At 49.6% G+C, this 9000-nt stretch overlaps 1 long non-coding RNA gene across 1 annotated transcript; it reads right to left on the bottom strand.

Moving 5' to 3' along the window:
* Positions 1-2226: 2226 nt before the first annotated feature.
* LOC135980250 (uncharacterized) lies at positions 2227-8994 on the bottom strand. Its single transcript, XR_010597409.1, has 2 exons — positions 4093-8994; positions 2227-3594 (listed from the first exon to the last, which is right to left on the bottom strand). It is a non-coding gene; the product is annotated as an uncharacterized LOC135980250 (long non-coding RNA).
* Between the last annotated feature and the right edge of the window lie 6 nt (positions 8995-9000).

The following is a 9000-nucleotide window of genomic DNA, read 5'->3' as shown; positions in this document are numbered from 1 at the left end:
CTTAGAAATGCTGCAGGCCCAAACAAGCTGGGAAGGGGGGCCAGCAGTTGTGAGGACAGGATTAGAATTCAAAACAATCTTGACGAATTGGAGAATTGGTCTGAAACCATCTTTGTTGAATTTATCTTGATTAGTGCAAATATTTCAGCCAGGAGGACAAAATGAAATACATTAAACAGCCTAGGTACCAATATTACAGAACAGGAGCTGGGGTTCCAGTGGACCACAAGCTGAGTATGTGTAAACAATGTGAGGCTATTGTGAAAAAGGCAAATATCATTCTGCAGTGTATTAACAAAGGTGTCGTATGCAAGACAGGAGGTTAAAAAGTGAACATCTTTATTCTTGAGAAAGGAAGACTGTGAGGGGACCTGATAAGTTTTCCTATAAGTTAAGGGCTGTTAGGGAGAGGACTGAGATCAACTCTTCTCTAGCTGCACTGAAAATAGAAGAGGGGGGAAATCAGCATGCTTTGCAGTGATGGAGATTTAGGTGAGACCAGGGGTGGGAAAACTACGGCCTGCGGGACCGTCCTGCCTGGCCTCTGAGCTCCCAGCCAGGGAGGCTGCCCCTGGCCCCTCCCCTGCTCTCCCCCACAACCATGCCGCCGCCCAGGCAGTGCTCGGGGCGGGGGGGGAGCGGGGCTACGCAGTCCAGCAGGGCAGCGCGCCTAGTTCCATCCAGGCTGCTGCCCTGAGAAGCATGGTAAGGGTGCAGGGCTGTGAGCTTCTGCGGGGCAGTGTGTCTAGCTCCAGCGGGGCTGCAAGCTCCTGCTGCTCTGAGCGGCATGGTAAGGGGGCCAGGGCGTTGGATAAGGGGCAGGAGGTCCCGGGGGGCAGTCACGGGACAGAGAGCAGGGGGCGGTTGGATGGGGTGGAGGTTCTGGGGGGGGAGGTCAGGGGACGGGGGGGTTGGATAAGCGTGGAGTCTCGGGGGTCTGTCCGGGGGCAGGGGTGTGGATAAGGGGCGGGGCGGCCAGTGAGGGTTGGGTAGGGGGTGGGGTTCCGGGGGGGTGGTTAGGGGCAGGGAGGGTCTCTGGAGGTCAGGGGACAAGGAGCGGGGGGGGGGGGGGTTGGATGGGTTAGGGATTCTGAGGTGGGCAGTCAGGGGGTGGGAAGTGGGAGGGGGGCAGCCAGGCTGATTGGGGAGGCACAGCCCTCCCTACCCGGCCCTCCATACAATTTTGCAACCTCGATGTGGCCCTCGGGACAAAAAGGTTGCCCACCCCTGGGTTAGACATTAAGAAAAACTTTCTATGAGGATAGCTAATCTGTGGAACAGGTTGCCGCAGACCCCCAGGCAAATGCGCTCTCAGCTTCCACAACCCATGGGAGGAACCGCTCTTTAATGTATTGACCATACTTGCTGCTTGGGGTTTAAGCCGTAGGCTCCTCCACCTCCCAGTACCACACCTCTGAGCCTTCAGCATGCCTTCCTCGCTGTGACCGCACCGCAGTGAGTCTACTTGGACTGGACCCCTGGAGAAGGCTTCACACCCAAAAGAAGCAATGCAGCCCCCCCGTCTCTGGACTGCATCGACTCCCAGCTGGTGCAAAACAGAAGGGCTTCTTGTACGTCTGAACCTAACACAGGAAGTTCTCAGGGGCCTTGAGCAAGAAATTCTCAGCACCCTCCTGCTGGGCTTGTCCCCACCCAGGTGGGCTCAGGTGGCTCCTTGTTCCCAGCCCAGAAGTGACTCCTCCTTCCTGTGGTCCCTCCTATATCCCCTCCAAGGCCCCGCCGCCATCCTCTGTCTTCTTTCCCAGGCAAACAGATCTCCAGGTGACTCTCTCTCTTCAGCTCTCTGTTCTCTCTGCTGCCCATAACTGGCTGGCTCCAAGTTGGGATGGGCCTTCAGGTCATCAGTTGCTAAGTTACAAAGTGTCCAGGCTATGGTCTGGGGTCCAGGCTGCTAGACTGGGTCACACCTGGTCCTCTGCAACAATAGACACCCCTCCTCCCACCTTGGTTAGACATGCAGCACATGGGGGAAACTGAGGCACACACAGTATACATACGCAACATTAGGAAAATATCCCACTTAGTTACATAGGTTACCTAGAGAGGATGTGGAATCCCCATCATTGGAGGTTTTTAAGAACAGGCTGGACAAACATCTGTCAGGGTGTGACAGATTTATGTTACCAAGCTGCCAGAGACCTTAGGTGATCAGTCTAAGGCAGCAGGATTTTTAGGGGTGGAGATGAAGAGAGCACACCAAGTAACTAAGTTTAAAGTTTTATTAAGAAAATAACAGCGGAGAGTGCTGCGTGTTTCCCACGTCACTCTGAGGAAGGAAGGAAACGTTAGTGCCTGAGCCCTAACCCATACTCTCACACGCACAACCCAAGTCTGGGTGTAATGTAAGAAGAAGGCGGGGGGAAGGGTGGACGGGAGTTCTTCCCTGGGCACAGGTCGTCCGGGGTCCGCTGTAAATCTCCAACTTGCTTCCGCTCTCGGGAGGGTTTTTACCCTAGGTGTTCCTGAGGGCTTTTGCTCTCTGCCCCAGTCTGAACCAGTTTTCTGTGGCTTCCTCAGCTTTCCCAAAACACTCCGGCTTCAGGGGATGGGAGACGGCTGTTCTCCCATTCGCTGATCTTCACAGTCTCCCTCGTTTTCACAGCCCCTCCAGTTTCTGTTCTGCGAGTCTCCTTTCTTATGGCAGGGCAGGGTTGGAAGCTCGGCCCCCTCTTTCTTGGCAGGTAGCAGAGAATCTGTTGTGTGCAGTGACCTTGGGCTGGAGTCAACCTCTTATCTTCAGGCCTAGCTGGAGTGTCAAGTTAACTCGTTCCCTTGTCTCTCTCTCCCTCCTTTGGCCTCCTGAAACCTGCAAAGGAACCTTCCATTCCCCACTCACTCACACCTTTAACCCTTCCCAGAATACTGCACCAGCGTTAGCAACATACAATACTGATCTGCCTTCCCAGGGGACTTGAGGGAGAGGGCCATTGGGGTGTGACAAGGGATGGTCTTGGTTTACTTGGTCTTGCCAGTGACCTCTTGAGGTCCCTTCTAGCCCAGCATTTCTATGGCTCTACAAATGGTGAACAGGCCATTAGAGGCACTTATAAACTAAATGCAGACACTTATTCCTGTCCAGCAGACTTCCTCCGCTGATGATAGCAACAGTGCTACCAGCTGTGAGTAGACCAGGCCATTTACTATGTTACAATCAGGAAATTCTACAGAAAAAAAATAGGTCCCCCACCATATACACACAAGCAGTTACTGCTCACATATCTAGCATACCGTACAGAGTGTGCAAACAGCACTGCACAGCGTAGAGCATTGAGTGCACACACTAAATGCTAGCAAATACTAAACTCTTACTAAAAGAGTTTTTATCCATTCACATTTTGGAAATTATTTTGTGCAAATAAAACATTATTACAGAAAACTATTACATCTAAAAGGTAAAAAGTGGTTCAGTGAGCAGATAAATGAGGCCAGAAATCCCACATGGGACACTCCAAGTGCCAGAGAAAAGCTGGGAGAGGTTGATTGGTTCTTGTAGGGAGACAGAGCAGAGCTCATCCATCTTCCTCTCTGGGGTCCCCTCAGGTTGTGGCACAGACTCCAACAGGCTCTGTTAAGCTGCAGAAGTTAAACACAGGCAACGTCTATTAAAGGGAACCTGCCATAATGGATGGTCACCCTAGTGGCTCCATGTTTAGTGGACAAAATCTCTAACCCCGCCGACAAAGCTCCAGTGTCAGAGATCTGTGTTCCTGGAGCCTCAGGTGCTGGGCTCTGTCCCTCCTGCAGGTTCACTGGAGACTGTTCTCTGAAGCAGCTGGATTTATCATTACAAATCTCACCCAATGCTCTATCAGCAGCCACAGAGAAACCCCTCTCACTAGAGTCTTTCACACCTAAATTCATCGCAGAGAAAACAAGGGGGATTTGGCTGCAAACCTGTGTGAATAAAAGGGAAATAAGAGATCCAGAACTCCCCTGTTCTGCTCCGTGGGGCTGGTTTGCTAGAGGGGACGGGCCAGTGAGACTCAGGGTCCAATGACTTGGACTAGGTGTCTCTCTCCAGAGGCCTCAGTGAGAGCAGTGAACCCCCAGGCTAGAGCCCCCCTCACTTACCCTTGGCAGATCTGTCAGAGCCACTAGATCCTTGGTCACTTGCTGTGCAGAGGAGGAGGAGAAGAGAGAGTATATTAGCATCTCTCACAAGGCAGGGCTTCAGCGTAGTTAGTAGATACGGGGGACTCTTATCCAAAGGGAACAGTCATCACCTTACTCTTCCCTAGCAGTGAGGTGGTTGGTGCACAGATCAGTCTACAATGCAGTTGCCCTGGATTTCCACTATTCACATGCAAAAAACGTTACCATTGTACGAGGTCAGCACTGACTTGTGCTTTTCCTGTCTCTTCAGAATGGAAGCACTGAACACTCAACAGTCAAAGGCTAGCAAACTAAGAAATGCTGGGCTATGGATACTCAGGCCAAACAACCTCAACTCTGCCCCCTTCGGTCTGTGCCCAAATGGGTCCCTCAAGCAGACCACAGACTTCACCCTCACACCCTGCCAATCGACAGCAATTCCCGCCTTAATCAATGGCGCTGCACAGAACAGTGTGGATGGCATGAAGAGGAACGCTGATTTGGGTTGGTGCTGGGCACACAGACAAGGGTGAGTTTGGTTTGGCCTGGTGCTGTTCTACTTCCTGTTCCTATTCCCAGACCCACTGGGGCAGAGTTCGAGTTGCGTGGGAAGCATCATTCTACCTCGGCATATCCTGGTTTGCCAACCTTTGACTTCTGGGAATTCAACACTCTCATTCTGAAAGGACACAGGGAGCCCAGGGCAGGGTTGAGCACCTGCAACCTTAACTCCACGTTAGCAAAGTTCTTGCATGTGAATTTCCGTTGTTCTGGAGTAACGAGGAGGAGCGAAGGAGGCACGACTCAGGGCCAACTGTAGGAGGAAGGGGGGTGCTCCGAGGAGGTTGTGTTGGCACTTCTCAAACCCCCTCAGGTACCCGCTGGAGACACCCCTGAGAGGGTAAAGAGAGAGCTGGACGGCTACACCCTAGCAGGGCCCGGCAGATCTACGCATTTTATACTGACTCTTGGTGCCAGGCATTAGATGGCCTCTGAGACAGTCCATCATTTATGTAAATATTTCCCATAGTTTTAGTTCCTAAAGCTAATTGCAGGAGACAACTGAGGAGGGGATTTGAACTCGTGGTCCTCGAGGTGACAGCTTGGTGCTGACCTGACGTCAATGGAAAGACGCCCATTGGCTTCAACAGGCTTTGGATCAGGCCCAGACTTCACAAGCACCAAACCAACTTTCAGGTAAGTCAAAAGAAGTGTAACATTAAAAGCAGGTCAGACACCTTCAGGGTCACACTCAGCCACACACAGCACAGCTCTAGGGGGATAATAATTCTGCCCAACACCACCGTATACATTCCTGACCATCGCCTTCTCTGCACTAGAAAAATTGGGACCCATCCCCGCAAGCAATGCAATTCCACCAGTGATAGCAAAGGTGGAGCAATTGAGGAGATGGGGTTCAGGTGTTTTAACCACTGCATCATCTAGACTTCCTCTGAGCAAGGTTACAGAACATGTGTCTACAGCCACTCTACACTACTGAAGACGACCTCTGCTGGGAAAATAACAAAGCAGGGCAGATTATCCAACGAGTTCTTGGAATGTATTGGAGACATTTTTTCTTTCAGAAGGTGGAGAAAGCTACTAGGGGAGAGGCTGTTCTAGATTTAACTTTGACAAATAGGGAGGAACTGGTTGAGAATTTGAAAGTGGAAGGCAGCTTGGGTGAAAGTGATCATGAAATGACAGAATTCATGATTCTAAAGAATGGTAGGAGGGAAAACAACACAATAAAATAATGGGGATTTCAAGAAGACAGACTTTAGCAAACTCAGGGAGTTGCTAGGTAAGATCCCATGGGAAGCAAGTCTAAGGGGAAAAACAGTTCAGAAGAGTTGGAAAGTTCTCAAAGAGACATTATCTAGCACACAGGTGCAAACTATCCCACTGCACAGGAAAGCAATGAAGGATGGCAAGAGACCACACTGGCTTAAACCAGGAGATCTTCAATGATCTAAAAATCAAAAGAGAGTCCTACACAAAGTGGAAACTAGGTCAAATTACAAAGGATAACTGTAAACAAATAATGCAAGTATGTAGGGGCAAAATCAGAAAGGTCAAGGTACAAAACGAGATCAAACTAGCTAGAGACATAAAGGGTAACAACAAAACATTCTACAAATACGTTAGCAGCAAGAGGAAGACCAAGGATAGGGTAGGCCCATTAGTCAATGAGGAAAGAAAGACAATAACAGAACATGGGAGGAGAGGTTGATACGCTGGAGGGTAGGGATAGGATACAGAGGGACCTAGACAAATTAGAGGATTGGGCCAAAAGAAATATGATGAGGTTCAACAAGGACAAGTGCAGAGTCCTGCACTTAGGAAGGAAGAATCCCATGCACTGCTACAGACTAGGGACCGAATGGCTGGGCAGCAGTTCTGCAGAAAAGGACCTAGGGGTTACAGTGGACGAAAAGCCGAATATGAGTCAACAGTGTGCAATATGAGTCAACAGTGTGCCCTTGTTTCCAAGAAGGCTAATGGCATCTTGGGTTGTATCAGTAGGGGCATTTCCCGCAGACCGAGGGACGTGATCATTCCCTTCTATTCGGCACTGGTGAGGCCACATTTAGAGTACTGTGTCCAGTTTTGGGCCCCACACTACAAGAAGGATGTAGATAAATTGGAAAGAGTCCAGCGGAGGGCAACAAAAATGATTAGGGGGCTGGAGCACATGACTTATGAGGAGAGGCTGAGGGAACTGGGATTGTTTAGCCTGCAGAAGAGAAGAATGAGGGGGGATTTGATAGCTGCTTTCAACTACCTGAAAGGGGGTTCCAAAGAGGATGGATCTACACGGTTCTCAGTGGTAGAAGATGACAGAACAAGGAGTAATGGTCTCAAGTTGCAGAGGGGGAGGTTTAGGTTGGATATTAGGAACAACTTTTTCACTAGGAGGGTGGTGAAGAACTGGAATGGGTTACCTAGGGAGGTGGTGGAATCTCCTTCCTTAGAGGTTTTTAAGGTCAGGCTTGACAAAGCCCTGGCTGGGATGATTTAGTTGGGGTTGGTCCTGCTTTGAGCAGGGGGTTAGACTAGATGACCTCCTGAGGTCCCTTCCAACCCTGAGATTCTATGACTCTATGTGAAAATGGGGAAAGGGCTAAATGACTTTTTTGTTTCAGTTTTCACCATAAGGTTTTATAGCTATTGGACGTCGAGCATAGTGAACACCAGTGAAACTGAGGTAGAATCTGAGGCTAACGTAGGGAAAGAACAAGTTAAAAATGATTTAGACAAGTTAGATATCTTCAAGTCACCAAGGCCTGATGAAAGGCATCCTAGAATACTCAAGGAAGTGACAGAGCAGATATCTGAACCAATATCTTTGAAAAGTCATGGAAGATGGCAGAGAGGACTGGAAGAGGGGAAACATAGTGCCAATCTATAAAAAGGGGATTAGGGACAACCCGAAGAATTACAGACCAGTCAGTTTAACTTCAGTACCCAGAAAGATAATGGGGCAAATAATGAAGCAATCAATTTGCAAACACCTAGAAGATAATAAGGTGATAGTAACAGTCAGCCTGGATTTGTCAAGAACAAATTGTGTAAAACCAACCTGATAGCTTTCTTTGATAGGGTAACAAGCCTTGTGTATGGGAGGAAATGGTAGATGTGGTATAACTTGACTTTAGTAAGGCTTTTGATACTGTCTCATAGGACCTTCTCATTAACAAACTAGGGAAATATAGCCTAGATGGTGCTACTATAAAGTGGGTGCAGAACTGGTTGGAAAACTGTTCCCAGAGAATAGTTATCAATAGTTCACAGTCATGTTGGAAGGGCATAACAAGTGGGGTCCCTCAGGCCTGGTCTACACTAGGAGGTTATGTCGAATTTAGCAGCGTTAACTCGAATTATCCCTGCACCTGTCCACACAACGAAGCTATTTATTTCGACATAGAGGTCTCTTTAAATCGATTTCTGTACTCCTCCCCGACGAGGGGAGTAGCACTAAATTGGACATGGCCATGTCAAATTAGGATAGGTGTGGATGTAATTCGACGCTAATAGCTCTGGGAGCTATCCCACAGTGCACCATTCTGTTGACGCTCTGGACAGCAGTCCGAGCTCGGATGCTCTGACCAGCCACATAGGAAAAGCCCCAGGAAAATCTGAATTCCTTTTCCTGTCTGGCCAGTTTAAATCTCATTTCCTGTTTGGACATCGTGGCGAGCTCAGCAGCACTGGCAACGATGCAGAGCTCTCCAGCAGAGGTGACCATGCAATCGCAGAATAGAAAGAGGGCCCCAGCATGGACTGATCGGGAAGTCTTGGATCTGATCGCTGTGTGGGGCGATGAGTCCGTGCTTTCGGAGCTGTGATCGAAAAAACGGAATGCGAAGATCTACGAGAAGATCTCCAAAGCCACGACGGAGAGAGGATACAGCCGGGATGCAACACAGTGCCACATGAAAATTAAGGAGCTGAGACAAGGGTACCAGAAGACCAAAGAGTCAAACGGACACTCTGGATCCCAGCCCCACACATGCCGTTTCTACGAGGCACTGCATTCCATTCTAGGTGTGGCCGCCACCACTACCCCACCATTGTCCGTGGACTCTGACGATGGGGTATTGTCGACGGCCGCTTCCTCGGAGATGTTCGCGGACGGGGAAGATGAGAAAGGAGATGAGGAGGACGAGGCAGTCGACAGCGCTTTCAACGCTGATTTCCCCAACAGCCAGGGGAAATCACCCTCACGGAGATTCCCTACCAACCCTCCCAAGGCGGTAACCCAGACCGTGAATCAGGGGAAACATCAGTAGGTAAGTGTTTTAAACATTTATTTTGAACAGAATAGGAATGGTATCTTAACAATGGGTTTTTCATGATTAGTTTGCCCTAGGCGCTTTAGTTTCT

The sequence above is a fragment of the Chrysemys picta genome, unplaced genomic scaffold, assembly GCF_011386835.1.
Source record: "Chrysemys picta bellii isolate R12L10 unplaced genomic scaffold, ASM1138683v2 scaf2366, whole genome shotgun sequence".
Taxonomy (NCBI): domain Eukaryota; kingdom Metazoa; phylum Chordata; order Testudines; family Emydidae; genus Chrysemys; species Chrysemys picta.
The sequence above is the reverse complement of the archived record's forward strand: the minus strand, read 5'-3'. Positions and strand labels throughout refer to the sequence as shown.